Source organism: Triturus cristatus, chromosome 5_1 (genome assembly GCF_964204655.1).
Source record: "Triturus cristatus chromosome 5_1, aTriCri1.1, whole genome shotgun sequence".
Classification (NCBI taxonomy): Eukaryota; Metazoa; Chordata; class Amphibia; order Caudata; family Salamandridae; genus Triturus; species Triturus cristatus.
The window spans coordinates 562,302,398-562,324,662 of record NC_140587.1 but is presented as its reverse complement, the minus strand read 5'-3'; the positions used below and the strand labels follow the sequence as shown (position 1 = coordinate 562,324,662).

General features: G+C 43.1%; 1 pseudogene across 1 annotated transcript in view; it reads left to right on the top strand.

Moving 5' to 3' along the window:
* The window catches only part of LOC146831198 (XK-related protein 9-like), a 451,893-nt pseudogene that overhangs the window by 212,421 nt on the left and 217,207 nt on the right, over positions 1-22,265 (top strand). The window contains exon 3 of the transcript XR_014961526.1: positions 6,666-7,590. The product of XR_014961526.1 is annotated as an XK-related protein 9-like (transcript). The remainder of the gene's footprint in view (positions 1-6,665; positions 7,591-22,265) is intronic.

Genomic DNA, 22,265 nt, shown 5'->3' with positions numbered 1-22,265 from the left:
TCTAGATATCTATAGGTTTTAAACTTTCTGATTTATGAGTACAATAATGTTCATTAGTGTTCATAAATGACCTGGTTTTTAGTCTGCTTTTATATTCTACTAAAAGTTTTTCTCACACATGAAATTCTACTTGCACGTGAAATATTATTTATGTCGTGACAGTATTGCTTGTGGTTTGGCCTGTTATTTGCCTTCTCTTTCAGACACCTTAGAACTTCTTTCTCTGGACAGCTTCTAATATCTTTAGTTTGACTTTTTAAACAGTTACCACTCACGCTCTGGCTAGATGGGCATGTTGGATTCTTTCAGAGGCGGACCTTTACACTTTTGCATCACATTTGGTCGGAGGGGCCATGCCCTCAAAATAATTCTGATTAGGGGCAAGTTTGCAGGATATTATGGCATGACTGGTCTTCAGGAAGCCACGTTTAAACAATTCTACTTCAAGCCAGTCATGATTGTGGAACAGCTTTAAACTTGTATCACTTAAATCCCCCAACCTTTCATAGAATTGAAAAAATCTTATCATTCGTGAGTGAGAGCTTTCACTTCTATTAAGAACACAGAGTTGAGGATTGTCCCAGCCTTACATTGCTAACATGCTTAAGGATTCTGCCAATGTGTGTTCAGACGTGTTGTAGTGGCCTCTGTTCTCCTGCTTGCTAATTATACTGATGTTTCGTTAAGCAGGGCAACTGATTACTGTGTTTCATATAAAAAACAAGAATAATTGTTTTACGAGGCTGGTGATTAAGTCTTTGCTGCAGGAAGAGGCGGTTCTACAGTGGTCATCAATGTTTAAGTGCTTTACTGGGTGTCTATTGGTTGATGGTCTCCTACCAGAGGTCTTCAAAGAACTATGGGCATTGGTGTTCTTTATGTATGTGGTCATGTTTCTATTTTTTTATTCATGTGGGCTGTAGTTAAATAAAAGCAAGAAGGAGAATCCATAATCCTCGCCCAAAGGCAAGCTTGACTGTGCTTCGGGTGGAATAGGGCGAGAAACTATGCCTGTTATGCACCAAGCTCTTCCAGCCATGGCCCGCAAATTTCAAAAACTGAAACCATCTCAAAGGACGGTGTGTCTGTGCACTGCATGTGGTGAATCTGAATCAGGATAAATTCACAATGCCTACTGAGGTACGAGATACATTTAAACATTGTCCAATGTGGTAAGCCTCTCTCATAGAAAACATGGCAACACATTAAAGATATGCTTCTCAGTGCTCAATCTCTAGTGAAAAATAAGTTAGCCGTTAGAAGCTTCATCACTGACCATGATGTTGCCGTAGTTATTCCAACATACACTTTGTCCAATGACTATTTTGGGACCTGAATTAGCAGCAGCCGATCCAAGCAACAAAAAAATTATTTATGTTGACTGAGAATTAAAGACTAGAGAGGGGTGGCCATTATTTGTAAAACTAATTCTGCAATTTTGCCAATGAGCAATCAGATTTACACTTTTTCAAATATTGATAGTTAACATCCGTCTCACCAATATGGATCTGTCACCAGTCTGCTGTTATACAGAACTCCACTTTTAGATGTTACTTTTTTTTATGCTACTTTTACTATGGCACGTAAAGACTGCATTTGCCCATTTGACATGTAAGCGGAAAGATTTCTGGTTCTCGGATTTTCTAGTTGGTGGATTGAAGATTCCAATGCCACTGACGTGAAAGAGATTGCAGAAATATGTTTGACACGGGGTCTGCAACAAATCGTGCAAGGTTCCACATACAAAGTCTGATACTGACCTGACTTTATTGGATTATTATTTAAAGAAGTCAAGGTTGAACAGGGAGTGCATGTACCACGGTTCGACCACTGTTTTATCCTATTCCAGATCTCTACTAGTTAAAAAAGGCCCAAAAAATCTGCATCGTATACAGATTGAGCTTAGTCCAAAGTGTTGGAATTCAACTTCAAAACAATTTTAGCTGAAAATGCTTACATCCTTGAGGGCAATATTGACTGTACAGTCGTTACTTTCAACAACTGCCATCCACTGCCATAGATAACATTGTCCTAAAGAAGCTGATTACGACAAGAAGGAGCAGACCTAATGTGCCCTGGATAATGGACAGTTTATTCCCGCTTAAAAAATTGCAAGCAATTAAAAGGAGCCGTGAGAGGAAATTATGACCCACGACTGAAATGAAAAATCAGCTTTAAAAATCTAGGAACATGTATTAAAGAATAAAGAAAATATTACTCTGCAAACACAATCATTTCTGTTCATATCCTTCTGGAGAAATCTTTGGCTTTGTCAAACAGCTTGCCTCTCTGTTTTACAAGACTTAATTGGTGAAACTGACACAAGAGTTTTGTGATTATCTAATTTCTTTATAGACAAAAAGGATTAAATGTCTGGCACATTTCATAAAATGCATACAGACCAGTTGGTCTGTAATGCTAGAAACACAGGCCTAGAGATCTTTGATGGGGTTTCTCCCTCTACGGTGGGAAGACAAATTCTGAAAATCAAATAAAGATCTCCGTTTGACAATGCCTGAATAAAGGCAATCCAGCTAACTAGTGAGATCATTGGTGTAAACTAGCTGAATTGACCAATGTATCCTTTCAATCGAGGTTGGTGCCTCTAGAATGGAGGGTGGCTACAGTTATCCCTTGGTTGAAAAAGAATAGTACTGATCCAAACCCACTGGGCAACTAGAGCCCTATCTCGCTTTTATTATTTACTGTCAAAATCATGGAATGTTTTTCAATGGCCAGACCTCCAGAATTTGGAGGAAAACAATCTCCTAGATGCCACCCAATCTGGCTTTAGACCAGCTCACATTCCACAACGATGGCATTGATTACTGTGTTGGATAAGCTTCATCCATGGCTTTATGGAGGGAACCGACATTTTACAGTTAGTTCGGCCTTTCGGTCTCCTTAGATACAATTTTCTACCAGATTCTTTTGCATTGGCTGTCTGACGCTGGTGTGAGTGCCTGCTGTGGTTCAAATTCTTTCCCCGAGACAGAATAAACCCAGTCTCTCTAGGAAGTTGCCCATCTACACCCAAAAAGCTTAATTATGACTCTCTAAAATTGCGTCCATCAGCCCCCCACTTTTTAACATCCAGATGTAACCTCTAGACACTTTAATTCGATCTTTTGGATTCTCAGTATATGGCTGCGCTTATGACACACAACTGGTAGTTAAGATAAAACGAGAGTTGCAACAAGCACAGACTGAATTCAGAACTCTATGATTTGTTGTTGCTAAACTGATTAAGGGGAATGAGTTGCAACTGAGGTCTCCAAAACTGAAATCTTGGCTATAAGACAACATCCCTGGTTTCTGGTTTAATTTGTGGTGGCCAAGCAATCTAGCATGTCCCCTAGTGCTGCCCAATACAAAAGGAAATGAAGACGTTGTACTAGACTTAAAATTGTTGTATGGCCCCCAGGTCATTAAAATCATGACCACCTGCTTCATGGTCCTTAAAACCATGAAAAACCATGAAAAAGCTCTCCCTCTCCTGTCCTGCTGGAACTGTTCTGGCAGCCAGGATTTGTATGCAGCACACCGGAAGCACCGCTATCTGATTGCATATTCAGTGATGGACATTCTGTTGCATATTTAGTAGATAGAATGTATTGTATTGTGTCGCAATTTAACTGATGGGCAGGCATTCAGTGGCACAATAAGATGTGCATGGCTTGTCCCAGTAACGAAGATCATCTTGGGCGCAGTTGCTGAAAGAAATGGCATCATCAAGACAGTGGCACATGGGCATGCATTCTGTTGCATGATAATAACTTATTATATAGTGTTTCATACTGGACTTCTGTTTCTAAGTGGTTTAAATAACTGATTTTTCTATAACCAAGTTTAATGTTACTCAATGTACCTCATTTGAAAAGGTAGAAATCATCTAGTTTTGCCAGGATTTAAACTCACGCCCTGCAGATTACCACATATTTTAACTTAAAGGTTTTAACTCACTAAGCCACCCTGCCAGCCTCAGTAGGTATTGTGCTTGCTGTCTAACATAGCTGCTTGCAGGCAGAATACAGGGACAAGCAGGGTGTCTCCTAGTCTTTATCTAAACTGGACCACAGGACCAATCGGCCAGCTATTGGTCTAGTCAGTAGCAAATTATACCTTCCCAGTTCCCACCACAGAAATTGATTTAAATAGACATTATATCACCTAAATTTAACAAAATAGATGGAGGTGGGCACTGCACAGATTTTGGTTGCATAGTTATGTGATAAACTGCTAACACATTCATTCAGTATTGTGACTCATGCCTCCTGCCATTATTTTTCAGCTTTTCTTTTCTCTTGCATAGCCTTCAGTCTAACCAAAGAAAATGAAAAATCTATATAAAATATACAGGATTATTTTCAAAGATGTATGGTGCAATAACTCAGTGGGTTAGAACACTTGATGTGGAGAACTCTGCAAAACCTATTAAGTCATATGTTTGAATCCTTGCTTTCAAATTCAGCCTTTCATTCTTCAGCAGTCAAATTTATGAGCACCTTTTTGAGCTGTGCTATTGTGACATCAGATATCTGACAGTTTGGTGCATTACCCTAGAAATTAGATCAGCTCATTAACTGATGTTATTTTAAGCCCTGGATTAATTAAATGTGTTTGAAAGTTGGCCTGTCGAAATCGTCCATTAAGCCAGTGCAATTTTATTTACGAGCTAACTGTACCTGCGGTGCCGAATTTGACTGAAAGACTCCCTGGACTATTGTGTAATTATATTGTATATTTATATAACACGGGCAGTACCACAAATGTTGCTTTAGGAACTAAATCCATTTAATAAATGATGAGAGGATGTCGGTTGTTGGCTACCTCCTGAATTTCGATCCCGGGGTGGGGGAGGGGGAGCGGGAGAGAGTGGGGGTGATTCAGTTCTCAGTTTTTCCACCTTACTTTGTTGTGTTATTCTGGACAAATATCATCCCTACTCTGTCTCATTTGCCTCTTTTGCCGAAATGGAGTTTCCCTGCCCAGGAGAAGTGCACCTATTCAGAACTATATAAATAAGCGAGCATATATGTGTAGATGAACATTGGTAGTATTCAGGTTCTCTTCATCTACTTGTTTGTACATACTTCAGCATGCATTACACTTAAACAGACTTATTATGGCCATAAATTGTATTTTCTCTTCCAGAATAGTCTGTAAAAACCAATCTTTGAAAAGAAATGCCAACCCAAAACCCGTCCTAGGATACTTGTTTTGTGTCCAGGCAAGACCTGGCCTGGCAGTTTGGGCTGAACTGTTCCCAAAGGGAGTAGGGTCAAGACTGATTTGCATATGGCTAGGTCCAAACTGCGGTGGTGTGGTGAGTAAATAAGTGATGGATTTAGGCCCAGATCTCTGTAGTGGGGTTAAGTGTTTGACATTGTTCCGCGTTCCGTCCATCAATTATTCTTTTTGCATTTGTCACCCCAAGTGGGGCAGGGATGCCCAGATAAGGGTCCAGTGCTCGCCATGCCACTGGTTTCGCAATATCCTGGATGATGAGGGATGATACTCCCAACACAGTTCTAGGATGCTTGTTTCCAGTCCAGGGAGTACCTGGCTTGACATTTTGGGCTTGACTATTCTCATTGGGAGCAGGGTCAATACTAATTTGCATATGGCTAGGTCCAAACTGGTGTGACGTGGTGAGTAAAAAAATGATGGATTAGTGTTTGGCATTATTCAGCATTCCGTCCATCAATTGTTCTTTTTGCATTTGTCATCCCAAGTGGGAATGGGGATGCCCAGACGTGGGTGATGTGCTCGCCATGCCACTGGATTCAAGCTGTTCTGGCTGATGAGGAGGGATACCCTCAAAACCGGTCCTTGGATGCTTGATCCTGGTCCAGGGAGGACCTGGCTTGGCAGTTCGGGTTGGACTGTTCCCATGGGGAGCAACATCAAGACTGATTTGCATATGGCTAGGTCGAAACTGGAGTGGCGACGTGAGCAAGGGGAGAGGATGTGGTCTCACAGCTAGACTGCCGACTTTAGAGCTGGCAAACCAAGGTTCGAGCATCGGGGTCAACTCCACATCCTGTGATTATGGGCGAATCACTTAATCTCCCCGTGCCTACCTAAAAAAGAAAAAAAACGAATGTGTCCTTGTGTAACATAACTGGTGTTCATGTAAAGTGCTCCAATACCATCGGGTCGAGTTTGCGCTATATAAATCTGCAAAAAAAACAACAAAAAACTCGATTGATTTAGGCACAGATTTCTGTACCTGGGGTGAGTTTTTGACATTGTTCAGCATTCCATTAATCAATTGTACTATTTGCTGATGTTGAATGTGATTTGGCATGATAGATAGCACCAGGTACACCTTTGAACTTTCTTTGCAACTTTCGTTTTTACAGGCCATTCTGGGAGTGAAAATACAACCTACGGCAATAATAAATCTTAATAGTGTAATGTATGCTTAAGCATGTACAAAAAAGTAAAATAGTTTTGCAGCTCTAAATGGCGCGGAGTTGGAATTTTTAAAAGGTGTTGCGCAGTATTAACTCATTTAACTTTTTAAAATAATTTTATGTCGTTCTTTAAAGCAGGAAGTATATTCAGATATTCGTGTTCTCATGTCTACCATTTCTGTATGTTAACACATTTTACATTTAATATTCGTAAAATAGTAATTGTGAAATGTTCATTATTTTCAGGTATGTTTATGAAGGATGATGACTTACCATTGCACGATCCTGAAAATGATAACATCGTCCGCATAAAAAGAATGCATAGAAACACACGTGCCTACCTTTTACATGTTTAAAACTCCACTGACCAGAGCACCAAATAACCGAGCAAACAAAACTTAAGAAAAAGCGAAGAAAAAAGAGCATCTCTGACGTTTGAATTTTGGAGAGCCTCCTGCTTGATTTGTGTGGTTGCTTTCATTTCCAATATTGCTACCTAAAAAAAAATTCCAAGGGCATCATGGAATTCTGAACATATTTTTCAACAAAAAAATCACCCCTGCAGATTCCAGTATTATTTCTCAGGATTCCGATGGATTGGAAGGACACCAGCCTATCACACTTGTGGTCACGCATTTTCTTAGGAGGCATTACAGCTGAGTTTTACACCTGTAAGAACTAGGTTATTAACATTCACTGCATAGCCTCATTCTGCGAAAATAATTTTCAGGTTGAGTTGGATGTGTTTTCTGTTCATTTTCCTGTATCAATGTTATGTGCTCTACATTTCAACATTTCTTTTTATCTCCGTTTCAATATAAGATTATTAGTTCCGTTGTTTCTCTGCACACCACAGGATGCCCACAGTAGCAGAGCAGTCTGAAATGCTTTCGTCAGGAATGACATTTACCAAGTGTGATTTGTTAATGACGTTGTTCGGATTTCTTTCGTATGTGATTGACATCGGGATCGATATCTCTGTGGCTGTCAAGCATTACACCAAAGGACATTTTATTGCGGCATCATTGACACTAATCTTTATACTGCTGGCAATGATTATTGTGCAGATTTTCAGCTATTCCTGGTTCAAAGCGGACCATCAGAAGGACCCCCATGAACAGCAGAGCTGGGTTGTTCTAACTCATCTCTTTCAGCTTGGAATCTTCCTAAGGTAAGTGCACAACTGTGACATGTGGTCAGTGAGCTTTGAGTACAGGGAGGGAGAGTGCAGACTGTGGCTAACTGAGGTAGACCCTGCTGTCCACTGTTGTAGAATATACCCTGGGGGTAATGGTGACCACGATCCTCAATGCAGGGGTAGGGCAGACCCTGTGCCTGCTAAGCAGGGTGGAAGACCATGCCCAGCTAGTTTGGTCATTCGCTCAAGGCTCTTGAGACTAGAGAAGAGGCTGCAGGTGGTGGCTGTAGGCCACACCCTCCACTTCTTGCTCTCTTACAACTTTATTTGATGTGTTTAACCATATCTATTGATCTGTTGCTTGTCAGCATAACTGCATATACTTCTATTCAAATACATTTCAGATGTTTACTCTGGTACTGCTGCCTTACAACATCTACATGTAGATGCAGGTCCCGAAACCATTCGACTGCATTAACAGTATAAGAAAATGTATATTGCTTGCAAGTGCAACTACATAATCCTTTCTTGTCAACTTGTTTAGTGTTTTTTTACCATGATGTGGGCAGTGGTTCAGGAGCCAGAAAGCTGCTCTTCTGGTGCATCTGCTGCAGCCATTCTGCTCTATAGAAATCGTGTGCAAAGAAGTCTAGATGTTCCAAGTTACATTGTAGGCTCTTCTTCCTTTTAAGATATGGAATTACTGTGAGGAAAGTGGTCGCTGAAGCCTTTTAGCTCCTTGTGATATAAATGTCTAATGCATAATGCACAGTGTGTTGCTACAAGTGATGCAACTGATGTTAATTTGTGAGGTTCTGAAGCAGTGAATGTTATGGTCATGCCGTGACCATAACTTGGGAATTGCTATGGTTTTTAGGTTGTAAACCATATTCACAAGTCTCAATGACTGTTTAAAAACTTAGAATATGTATCTCTCCATTTATCTATCGCTATATATATGTATATGTATATGTGTGTGTGTGAAGTTAGGCTTCCCAGAGATAGTAATTCCTCAGATTTTTGATCGTTCATACCTTTGGGATCATGTGATGAATCTCCATAAAATTCAGAAGACCCATTGCTTTTAATGCATTGGCAGATGATGCAAAGTTTTGTGGTGATTGGTTAAGAGGGTGCGAATAAAAAAGGAAGGTGTAAAACACATTTTTCCACCGATGCATTTTCCATAGACTTGGTACTCATGCGTAGCGGGCAAACGACCAGTCAAATTTCCATGCATTTTGGCAGAATTACACATTATGGTATGCAGATGATCATTTTTGGTAGTATAGATATGTTGGGTAAGTATTTTTAAAGTTATAAAGCATTTTATCTTAGTGATATCTCAGACTTTAGTAGTTTTGTGAAAGTACCGGGGTATATGTAAGCCACAAGGCAGTGTATAATTGGCTAATGGCTGCATTAGAAAAGTAAGACACAGCCATGTTAGTTTCTACTACATTTTTGCTGTGTCCTGGGTTGGACCTTAGATAACTAAGTTTTAACCCCAGGCTCTTCAGGGTGGCCTCACCACATGAGCACGGAGCAGCCCACAAACACCACACTGGCAGGAAAGTTGCTTTATTACAAGAGTCTTTATAGAGCGTCTGTTTCCTTTCCGCCCAACGTTTCAGCTTTTTGCCTTGATCACGGACAGGAACACAAACGCCCAGGTGCGCACAGGTGTTATTTAAAGGGTGTATCACGTGTCTACTTTTGTCAATACTACCGTTCCCAAAATGCAACGTGCACATCCTTCAAACTGTAACATGGCAATCCAGAAATGTCTCGTTACTTCGGTGATATTAACTGGTGCACGAGCATTGATATTTACAAGGAATCGTTTTCAAGTAGACAGGTGAGTTTTAATCCTTGTCGCAAATGTCTTTAAAGTAATTGGCTCATGTAAATAAAAGCGTCTTTAGGCACGATTAAAGCAGGGAATCATCCCTCTTTAAATCCCTTCCACGCGCCATTCCTTTCGCTAAAGTAGATATCCCTTCGTGGGTTGGAATGCGCGAGTGAGCCAGGCTCCTCAGTAAATATCATAAAGAAGCAACAGCGTTCCCCCGTTTCCGGAGCCCCAGGCTCTTCAGGGTGGCCTCACCACATGAGCACGGAGCAGCCCACAAACACCACACTGGCAGGAAAGACAGCGTGAGGCCCAATACCTTGGAAGTTGCTTTATTACAAGAGTCTTTATAGAGCGTCTGTTTCCTTTTCGCCCAACGTTTCAGCTTTTTGCCTTGATCACGGACAGGAACACAAGCGCCCAGGTGCGCACAGGTGTTATTTAAAGGGTGTATCACGTGTCTACTTTTGTCAATACTACCGTTCCCAAAATGCAACGTGCACATCCTTCAAACTGTAACATGGCAATCCAGAAATGTCTCGTTTCTTCGGTGATATTAACTGGTGCACGAGCATTGATATTTACAAGGAATCGTTTTCAAGTAGACAGGTGATTTTTAATCCTTGTCGCAAATGTCTTTAAAGTAATTGGCTCATGTAAATAAAAGCGTCTTTAGGCACGATTAAAGCAGGGAATCATCCCTCTTTAAATCCCTTCCACGCGCCATTCCTTTCGCTAAAGTAGATATCCCTTCGTGGGTTGGAATGCGCGAGTGAGTATATATTTAAATTTACTGGCAAAAACAAAGGTTACAGGGACGTTATATTTAGGCTCAGATATCACCGGTACAAAGCCATAGAAATTCAGCAGTTATAGTTATCTTAGCTAACTATAATGTACGTCCCCACACTGCACTGCTTATTACCTCACATATTACATCACTCATGACATAGTGAGTGACATCACTGATGACATCATCAAGTGAGTGTAAGTGTTTTCTAGGATTTTATGACCGGAATAACATATATACTAACCTACTGCAAAAGTTAAATTAGTATACTAGGTGCACTACTACTGAGGGATACTACTTGATGATGATGAGAAATTTGTAAAGCGCATCAAATACCCTCGGGTGTCTAGGCGCATCCTTTAATAAATGCTGGTCAGAGTAGAACAAAAGAGTGGAATTATCTGTAAACAGACATGTTTTTAGGCCCTTTCTATATTTAAGGAGGTTGGATTCTTTTTTCAACAAGGCAGGCAGAGAGTTCCATAGGTTGGCAGTTGTGGCCGAGAAAATCTTTCCTCTCCATCTAACCTTGTTAACTCTAGGAACAATTACATGTCCTAGTTCGGCAGATCTAAGGGCTCTGTTGGAGTGTATGGCTTTAGAAATTTCCTCAGTTGTGTGGGCCCCATATTGTTCAGAGATTTGTACACAATACATAATGATATAAAATGAATCCTCTTGGCCACAGGTAGCCAATGGAGTCGGATCAGGGCTGTGGAGACTGAATCAAATTTGGGAATGCCCAACAGTGTTCTTACTGCTGCATTCTGGGCTGTTTGAAGTTTAATAATGCTGCGCCTCGGAGCGCTGGAGAAGGGGGCGTTACAATAGTCCAGTCTTGAGGAAATCAACACTGACACCACCGTCTTCCTTAAATCCAAGGGTGTAGCAGGAAGGATTTTCCTCAATATTTTCATAATAAAAAAGCAAGCAGATGTGACCGAATCGATTTGTGCAGCAAAGGACAAAATGGTGTCAAAAATGACACTTAGGTTTTTAGCCTGTACACTGGGTTAGGTAAGGGGCCAAGTTGAGCCAGCCACCAATTGTCTGTCCAAAATGATGGATTTTTCCCCAGCAGCAAGTCTTCGTTCTTTCAGGAGTTCAGTTTCAGACAGTTGTCTGTCATCCATCTTGCTATATGGCTCATACTGTCACAGAACCTTGATGCTGTCTGGCTGGCAGAGCTAACCACCGAGACATTGATCTGGGTGTCATCCGCCATAACTTCTTACTAGGCTGGAAGGAGGGTGACGTAGAGATTATATAACGTTGGACTCAAATAAGAGCCCTGGGGAACCCCACAGGGCAGCATGAAAGGGGGTGATACAATGTTCCCCAAGTCAACTTTCTGAGATCACTCAGACAGAAAGGAACCTAGTAGGGACAGCGCCTTGCCCTTGATACAGATGGACCGTAACTGGTCCTGAAGCAGCTCATAATCAACAGTATCAAAGGCTGCTGACATGTCTAGGAGGATCATTGTTTGTAATGAGTATGTAAGTGGCTGTATGGGCGTATAACTGAGTGTTGGAGCAGTTGTATGGGTGAGTGAGTTACCGTGTGAGTGGCTGTATTGGTGAGTGAGTGGGTGTGTCAGGGACTTTATGGGTGAGTGAGTGGCGGTTTGAGTAGCTTTATCGGTAGGTATTTGGATGTGTAGTGACTGGGTGAGTGAGTCGGTGTCTCAAGGGCTGTATGAGTTAGTGAGTGGGTGTGCAAGTGGTTGTATGGATGAGTGTGTGGCTGTTTTTAGGGGGTGTTTTACTAAGTGAGTTGGTATGTATGTGGCTGGATTGGCGAGTGAGTCTGTGTGAATGGCTGTATGGGTGAGTGAGCAGATGTGTGAGTGCTTGTATGAATGAGTGAATGGGTATATAGGTGGTTGTGTGTGAATGAGTGTCTGAGTGCTTGTATGGGTGAGTGAGTTGCTGTGTTGTGAGGCTGTATGGGTGAGTGAGTACATATGTGAGTGACTGTAAGTAAGAAAACTGGTTGCGTGAGCAGCTGTGTGGGTGTGTGTGGCTGAATGAGTGGCTGTACAAGTGGGTGGGTGTGTGAGTGGCTCTATGGAGGATTGAGTGGGCACGTGAGTACAGGTATGGGTCTATGGATTGATATATGATTGGCTGTGTGGGTGTGTGAGTGGTTGTATGGGAGTGTGAGTGGGTGTGTGAGTGGTTCTGTGGATGATATCATGAGTGATGTCATAAGTAGTGTATTATGGGTGGCATAAGTTAAAGTTAGCTCAGGTAACTATAACTGCTGAATGTTTTGTACGAGTGAGCCTAACTATAATGTCCCTGTAACCTTTGGTCTATTCAGTGAATTTCTAAGGGTTTTCTAATTCTATTTCCTAAGCATAATGTTCCTATAACCGTAGGTTTTTTGAGTGAATTTCAAGGTTTTTCAGGTTATATTTCCTAACAATGACGTCCCTGTAACCTTTGGCTTTTTAAGTGAATTTCTATGTTTATTTAAATAATAGTCTTGTTTGCAGAGTGGTGGAGAAAGGGGGTCAGGCCTCCAACCAGCTCTCAGGAATCCTGCTGTGTGGGACTTTCTGGAGGTAACAGGAGAGGTACTTGGCCACCAGTGACCCTCAGCATCCAAGGGGACTTCATCCCTCAACCAGTAGTGTGCTAGGAGGCGCATTTGTAGACTGGTGGAGAAAGTGGGTGGGGCATCCGACCAGCTCTCAGGAATCCCACTGTGTAGGACATACAGGAGATACCAGGAGGGTTTCTTGGCCCCCAAGGTCCCTCAGGAGTAACGTGAACTTCATCTCCCAACCAGTAGTGTACCAGGAGGCACCCTTGCAGAGTGATGGAGAAAGGGGGCGTGGCCTCCAAAGACCTTTGAGCAATCCTGCAGTGTAGGTCTTACTGGAGGTAACAGGAGGGGCAGTTGGCTCCAACAATATCCTTGGGGGCTGTTGGAAATGGCCCTTTTTGCAGGGTTATCCCCAAACCTTTTGCTTCTCCTATTTTTTCCTGACCTGTGTTTGTTGGCTATAGGGCTCTGGGCACTTTACCACTGCTGATCAGTAATAAAGTGCATATGCTCTCTGTGTTAATTGATATTGTGATTGGTTCTACCCGATTGGCATATTTGTTGTAACAGTAGGTCCCTAGTTAAGTGCACTGAGTGTGCCAGGGCTTGTAAATTGAATGCTACTAGTGGGCCTGCAGCACTGACTGTGCCACCCACACGAGTAGCCCCAAAAAGATGCCTCAGGCCTGCCACCACGGTGCCTGTGCGCAGATTGTTAACTGCCACGTCAACTTGACAAGTGCACCCCCTAACCTTCCCTTTTCCTACATACAGGGCACATCTATGGTAGGCCCAAGGAACTCCCTGGGCAGGGTGCAGTGTATGTGAAAGATAGGACATGTACTGGTGTGTGTAATATGTCCTGATAGTGAAATACTGCCAATTTAATTTTTCACTATTGAAAGGCTATCTTGCCCCTTAGGACTGAATGGGGAATGCTTTGTAACATTTTACAAGCATATCTTCTCATAGGGGTAAGATAAAAATGGAGTTTGGTATCCCTGAAGTCAAGATTTAATAACACATCTTTTAGTAAAGATGTTTTTTAACCCCTTCGCTGCGGCGCGAATTCCGCCGCAGCGCTGGGGGGGTTTGGGGGGTTTGCGGCACCGCCATGCTCATGACGGAACCACGCCGTCATGAGTCACGGGCGAGCTGTGCTCATGACGGCGTGGTTCCGTCATGACTCCACCCACTTGCGCTGATCGCCCGCACAGGCGGGGAAACAGCGCCGCATGGGCGGAGCGGCCGCCAACGGCCGCAGCATGACGGAACCACTCCATCATGAGGACACGGCGCCCGTGGCTCATGACGGAGTGGTTCCGTCAGAAGCATGCAAGGGGTTAAATTGTGTGTTTGAAAATGTCACTTTTTTGTTCAACCATCCTGTGTGCCTCTACCTGTTTGTGAATTGACTGTCTGGCTTTGGAGTGACAGGGGCTGGGAGGTTCATTGGCTCCAGGAGTCTGGATGAGTCAGCACTAGGCTGAAGACGCCTGATCTGCATTTGGAGTGGTGGGAGGCGTAGCACATGTACCTGAATAGGGCTGTGCATGCCTTCCACAATGCTGGCTTTGCCCCCCGTGGTGTGTCTGGGGCCAAGGCTCACACTGTCAATGAATGTTGTGCACTTGCAGAGTGCCCACCAGAACTGGTTTGAACTGGGCTCAGAGCCCCTTAGACAAAGAGAACAAAGACATTCTAAGGTATAAGTATTAGTCCCAAAACCCCTGAACTTTAGAGCATTCCTTGAATTCAGAGAAACCTTTACCAAGGAGAAGAGCTGGAGAGACTGAGGAGAAGTACTGCCCTTGCTGTGTGTCTGGGGCTCGCCTGGGGTTGCTGTTTCTGCCAATGAAAGGAGAAGGACTTTGCTGTGTGCTGTGTCCCCTGCTTGAAGGAGATCTCCAAGGGCCTGAAGTGTGCTGGCCTCCTGTTCTGAAGTCTCAAGGACACAAAGACTTCCCCCCCAGCTCCCCTGAACTCTGCTGCTGTAAGTTCTGACCTGCCAAGAAGTGCCTGTGCCAGTTTTGGGCCTCTGGAGTTTGTTGCTGCTGTTTGGGAGCTGGAAGAAAGGAGAAACTCAAAGAACTACAGAAATCGACGCATCGCTCTTTTGCGGCTGAAGAATTTTCACGCATCGCTGCGCCGCTGCGGAAATCCCTACAACACCTGTCGCCGCTGCAAGAACTGACGCATCGAGGGATCACTGCTGAAGAGGACCGACGCAGCGCTGCTCAATGGCACCGCATCGATCACCGACGCACCCGGATTTCCACGCATCGTGCCTGTGCGGCAAGTTTGTCCGACGCATCACCTGCGGACCGGAACCGTCACGAAGAATCGATGCATCACTCTCCATAGAGACCGGATTTGATGCAGCCCTTCCTCTGCGTGCATCGGGACTGTCACATTGCCTCCCCAAGGTCTCAGGAGTGTCGCATCTCTTTGTTTTCCGACTCTGCGGCTGTTTGGCTTTTGGAACTTTCACGCATCTACAGGTACTTTGCTGAGAAGTCACGCAAGTTCTTGAAACCTTTTGAAAGTCATATTTTTAACTGTGTATGTTGGCTTTTGGTCATTTTGGTCTTGTTTAATTTTAATTTAGATAACGATACTTTATTTTTCTACACTGGTGTGGTGTCCTTTTGTGGTGTTTTCATAGTGTTACGTTGAATGTTGGTACAAATACTGTACACATTGCCTTTGGGATAAGCCTGTCTGCTCATGCCAAGCTACCAAGGGGGTGAGCAGTGGTTATCTAAAGTGTGTATCTCCCTTACTCTGACTAGAAGCAAGAGTCCCTATGTGGACAAAGCCACCTCTGCCAAATAGAGACCCCCATCTCTAACAGGGGCCAACTAGACCTGTCTTCTATTCCTTGCCATGAAGTGGTGGCGTTCCCTGGGGGTGCAGGGGGTCAAGCGGGTCCACCGCATGTCTATTGTTCATTGCCCGAGAAGTTGCCGGTCACCGGGGCTGTCTATTGTTTACTGCCCCAGGGAGGTGGAGGTCCCCGGGACTTTGTAAGCCTAGGAAAGGGGACAGATGAGCCCCCCTCCTTCATTACCCTCATGCCTCTGGGACCTGGGCCAATAAATTGTACTGCTTCCTTTGGGGGGGGGCAAATCTGTGGTTCCCACAAAAAAATGCTTTTTGGGACCTGGGAGGTCCCAGTAGGAAACCCAAGAGGCATAGGGGGGTTAGGTGCCCGGCCCACTTTTCTTTTTTTGTACACTTTTGGGCTCCCAGATACCTATATCTATAATTACCTTCAAAACTACTGAACAGATTTACACCAAACCACAAACAGTATGCGTTCTGGACCAACATCTAGCTTTCTACCAAATTTGGTGTAATTCCGTTCAGCAGTTCAGGCTGTAGTCATGTTTAAAAAATGAAAAATCCCCACAGACATACCATGTGTAAAACCTATTTTGGGAGCCTCTTTTTTTCTTGGCTCCTGCTTGACTGATCACCCCGAAACTTTCAACACAGCAATGAACTATATATATATATATATATATATATATATATATATATATATATATATATATATATATATATATATATATATATATATATCCAACCAACAACAAAAATATATGTCGTACGCTCTCAGGAAAAACCAAGCAGCAGTCAAGAATGGTGATCCAAATTTAATCCTAGTGTAGGATTAAATTTGGATCACCATTCTTGACTGCTGCTTGGTTTTTCCTGAGCGCGTACGACATATATTTTTGTTGTTGGTTGGATAATTATCACCGGCACGCTCCGCCGGAGTGTACGCCACCTTCCAATGGGGCCCAGTATTCCAGAAGGAGCTGTGTAACTTTTCGTATATATATATATATATATATATATATATATATATATCCACTAAAACAGGAAACCCATTCGAAAGAGGCCACTTTAGTCTTCTATCAGCATGCTGCCATTAAACTACGTGTTATACTTAAACTTTCAAGTGGCCTTTTTCGAATGGGTTTCCTGTTTTAGTGGATTTATGGCAGCTGTTCCCGGTCGCGAGAAAGGCCCACCGCTGAACCGCGGGTCTCAGCTGGCACCTAATTGGTGTCATGGCGGCAATGATGGAAGGCGAGGGAGCGCGATTACAGGGTGGTGCTCACTCCAACACTACTGGTGGCAACAAAGCAAGGTAGAAGACAGCTGGTTCCCACCTCTACCCACCTGGGATTCGAACTGTGTTTATTTTTAATGAATGTCGTGCCCACTTGGGAAAACTTATTTGTGCACTACAACATCCAGAGGGCCGTGTTTACGGCCGCGCCCCCGGTTGGGGGCGGGTGTTTTGCATATGAACTGAGGCAGTATTAGCGACTTCATTTCTTTACACAACATGCCACAGAAGAAGGGATTTGGTGATTCCCGAAACGCGTCTGGCGATTTGATTATTTTGATGTGGTTTCCTGCTTAAGTCTTCTATCAGCATGCTGCCATTAAACTACGTGTTATACTTAAACTTTCAAGTGGCCTTTTTCGAATGGGTTTCCTGTTTTAGTGGACATATATATATATATATATATATATATATATATATATATATTACCTACTGGCGGTCGCCAGTAGGTAGTTATAGTTAGGACCCTGTTTCCATAGGAAATCCGCAACATTCTATTTGGAATAACTTTGGCGCCGGTCGACGAATCCTCGCGAAATTTTCAAAATAGGTGGGGCGCTACGCTCCGCTCCTACCCTGAAAGTCTCGGGGGGATTCGTCAAGCAGGGGCCGAGAAAAAAGGGGGGTCCCAAAACGCGTTTTCCCCATGCATTTTTCCATAGGACCTTTAGACACAGCTACAGCCCGAACGGCTGAACAGAATTACTTGAAATTTGGCAGAGAGGTAGCCATAAGGTCAAGGAAGTGCCTTTTGCAGGTCTGGTGTAAATCTGTTCAGTATTTCCTGAGAAAATAGCATTTAAAAGCATATATATATGTGGGCGGAGCCTAACCACACATCTCATCCTGAGATCTGATTGGCTGTCAGCACTTCATCCAAGAAGTGTTGGCAGCCATCTTGGGACCAATATACATGATAGCACCTCATTAAAAAGCATTGCAGTTAATAGAAGGTTTTAAGACTTTAGTTACATTATAAATCATTTGTTGATGGTACCATACTCATTTTAGGAATTGTGGTATGTTCTAAGGTGATTTCACCATGTGAAAAAGCCTTCTGCTGGGATATCATGATTGAGAGAAAAATATTTTCTCATGCTTTTACCACAGAGGTTTGGAAGGTGATCTATAGGCTAAACTGAGAGCTTATTTTCTGTAAATTCACATTATCTTTCTCAGTCATGTGAGAATGAAGTCTGACATTCTCAGTAAAACATGTACATCCAACAAGGGCAGAGACTGTCAGTTGATTCCTTTGTGTTCTACTGCAGCTTCCCAGAGTGTTCCAAAGAACTACTAGAGTGCTAACAGTCCTACTTATGATAAACGTATGGCACACCTGAAGCCATCTTGCTTGGATTAAAGTGGTAACTCTTAAAACATTTAATTTAAAAAGGAACAAAATGAGGGGGTTCATTTTTCCATAAAAAGTATGATTAGTGCTGCAGAAAGAAAAATTAGGGCACATTTTGAGTGACTTCTCAAATCCTCTTCTATTTCATTAAAAAATTCTGACATGCAGACTGAAACATGCACTTTCAATACCAGCAGCAGTTTTCCCTGGTGAGCAGTAGCTTTACTACAGTGATCTAATGAGCAAAAAGAGTGCTAACATTCTGAATTTATGGCAAATGTGTGACACATCTGAATGCCTTCTTGATGGAATCAAAGTAAAAAACTGAAAGTATTTCCTACTGAGGAGACTGCAGTAAATGAGGAAATTAGGAAACTTCATAACAAAGAAGTCTCCCAAGATGGCCACCAGAGACAAAAGAGCCCAAATGTAGCCCAAATATCACCCAGATGTAGCCCAAGTATAGCCCAATGACAGAATGTCCCAGAATGTTCTTAAAAACAACTAGAGCGCTTACTGTCTTCATTATGACAAAAGTAAGGCACACCTGAAGCCATCTTGATTGGAATAAACTGGTAACACTTAAAACATTTAATTTAAAAAGGAACACAATGAGGAGGTTCATTTTGCCATAGAAATTATGATTAATGCTGAAGAAAGAAAATGAGGGCACATTTTGAGTGACTTCTCAAATCCTCTTCTATTTCATTAAAAAATTCTGACATGCAGACTGAAACATGCACTTTTAATACCAGGAGCAGACTTCCATGGTGCAGTAGTTTTACTACAGTGATCTAATGAGCAACTAGAGTGCTAACATTCAGAATTTATGGCGAATGTGTGACATATCTGAATACCTTCATGAAGGAATCAAAGTAAAAAACTGAAAGCATTTCCTACTGAGGAGACTGCAGTACATGAGGAAATTAGGAAACTTCATAACACATAAATCTCCCAAGATGGCCACCGGAGACAAAAGAGCCCAAATGTAGCCCAAAATCACCCAGATGTAGCCCAAATATAGCCCAATGACAGAAGTGTGCAAAACACTTATTATTTTTTGTTTTTGCAGTGTTATATAGTGCAGACTTGTCAGGTATTGGAGTGCTTTACATGAGCATTGGTTACATCACACAAGAACAAATTCATTTTGGTTGTAGACATGGGGAGACTAAGTGATTTGACCAGAATCACAGAATGTCGAGCTGAAGCAGAAACTTCAACCTGGTTCCCCAGTTGCAAAGTCTGCAGTTCTGGAAGTAACACCACATCCTCTCCCCTAAGTGCAACATTTAATCAAGTGGTCAACTGGATAAAAAAACATAAAGATAACAAATAATTTAAAAGTGCTTTGTCGCTATTTGAAAACTCAGAAAATATGTCCTTATTTTAGTCTTTTAGAGCACTAGCCATAATTTTGATGCCAATAAGACCCTCTCATATATGTAATTTCTAAAGGAAATGCTCTAGGTATTACAGTTTTGATTACATCAAGATGATGTCAGGCGTTCCACACTTTTGTAATAAATATAGAATGTTAGCAATCTAGTTGTTCATTAGGATACTGTTGAGAGGCAGAGGCCAGGGGCACGGACTCTGAAAATTGAAGGCAGGTAGGAGGGTGCAAAGGCAACAATTTAACCACACTGAGCAGGCAGGAAGGGCCGTGGAAGCACAACAGACTATGGAGGGCAGTGGAAAGGGGGGCAGGGGCAACAAACCAACAATACAGGACTTGCAAGAGAGGCTGTTGGAGGGAAGATCTATTACGGGTCAAGGAAGCTAGGGGCGGTCCCCAAATCCCCGGGAGCCACCACAGAACTGAGCAGGAGAGTGAGTCAGGGACAAAAGGGGCACCTTAATTTGAGCCGGGGTGCCTAGGAACGCTTGCTCCAAAAATGAAGAAAACAGACATATGAGACATGGAATTGGAGGCAGAATACAATGGCAGTTTAATGAGAAGATGCAACTTCAAAGAAACCGCAGAATAGAGACATAAAGTACAAAATACAGAATCCAGATAATCATACAGCTGTCATAATATTCTCTGTATCTCAATTAATGTACTGACAGAGAGAGAGAGAAAACACATCTATAAATGCATCATGAGAAACAAGTTACACCAAGGAAAATGTTACCTAGGAACACTCACGTTTACTCTTAGAGCAAGCATTCCTGCAATTACAATACAAAATCTTTTAAATGCAAAAGTAAAGAGAACAATGGTTAAACATAACATGACATTTCATATAGGTAAAATAGAATAAGATACTTCAAGCAAAGCAGAGCAAGACATTTTAAGCAAAGGAAGACAAGAGTTCCCAGCTCTTGGGGAAAACCTGCACTGCCTGTTAACCTACATACAGACGGCGAGGTAGTCCGTCGATATCTGTGGGTGCTCCCTTTTTATTTTGTGGGCTCCTTTGCACGCTACATCTACCTACGTATGCTACCCAAAAGCTTCGTCTGCAGATTTTACCAGACATTTTGTCATTTACCCACTTAATGCTGACAATGGACTGGGTGAAAAGGTCAGTCTCTCAGGCCAATCGCTTATCGTAAGTTCCATAGAGCAAGCAGAAAATAATGGGTATTGTACGGGAATTCAATATATTCATGTATAAAATCTCCTCAGTTGCCACTTCCTTAAAAGCGGGAAACCTGCCCAGGAAGCAAATACCAGTCCAGGATGCAGCCTACTGTATGTCGACAGCTTCAGGGGGATGTTGAACTTTGATACCGAGCACGGAGCACTCGGGTAGGGTGGGGGCTACTAGTTTGGATCAGAAGGCCTCGCAGACCTGCCTTCAGACTGCTATCCACTAAAATTGCAGAGCTATGGTCAATTTAACAAAGAGGCCTACATATTGAACAGAAGGGCCTACACAGGGGTTTTATGCTGGCTGAGTGGTAAGGATGTCTCAGGATATGTATATAGCAACACAGGACCCGCTGGTCAATTTAATACGGCCTACAAATGCAGCTGGCAGGGCAAGGACAAGGGTCTCATACTTCAGGTGTGGACAGAACGGGCCAGGGGCCCCCTGTGATACAAAATCTACCCTCCTTCAAGGCTGTGGCAATGTAATAGACCATTGTGGGCAGAAGGAAGAGGCAATGGTAGTACAACCATACATGCCAACAGACCCGATTCAGCCAGGAAACGTCCAATGTTTTTAAGCTCAAATGGGCTTTATTTGATCTGTCTCCTGTCTACAATATCCTCTTTTTCAATGTAACTCAAAGGGGAAAATCAATACCCCAGTTTTTTTTCAAAATCTCCCTCTTACCAAGTTCAAAATGTTCGCAAGTATGGTACATTGGATCATGGAAGGAAATGGGATAGGGACATGGACTTGGATAACAGAGGACAGGAGGGACATGGAGAGGTGCACCAAACTGACCCTGCAGGGCAGGCATCAGGGTTTGCAGCAGCACAATACACCACACAGGGCATGCAGGACGGGAGTGCAGCACAACAATCCATAGAAAGCAAGAGGGAGGGGAAAGGACCATGCACATGGACAACAGAGAACAGAGGGGCAAGAGGCAATGGTAGCTAGCTGACCATAATGGACAGACAGGAGAGAAAGCTGCAGTATAACAGACCATAAAGGGCAGGAGGGACGGATCAGGGGCATTACAATGGAACAGACAAGCCAGGAGGGAGGGAGTAGGGCTGGGGGCAAGGGGGCAGGGCAGGAGCAGCAAGATAGCCATGGAGGTCAGGCAGGATGGGCACTAGAAGCAAGACACACCATGAAGAGCAACAGTGAGACTGTGATGGCATACACACAGACCATGGAGGGAAGGTGGGAGGGGGTCAGGGGCAGCTAACTGACCACACAGGGAAGGTGGGAGGGGCCATGGCAGCACAGAAGACCATGCATGGCAAGTGGGAGGGTTAGTGGCAGCACAATGGCTATGATGGGCAAGAAGGAGGGTGGAGGGGCATGCACAAAGGACAATGGAGGATAGAAGGAAGGGTCAGGACCTGTGCACAGACAAGAAAGTTCAG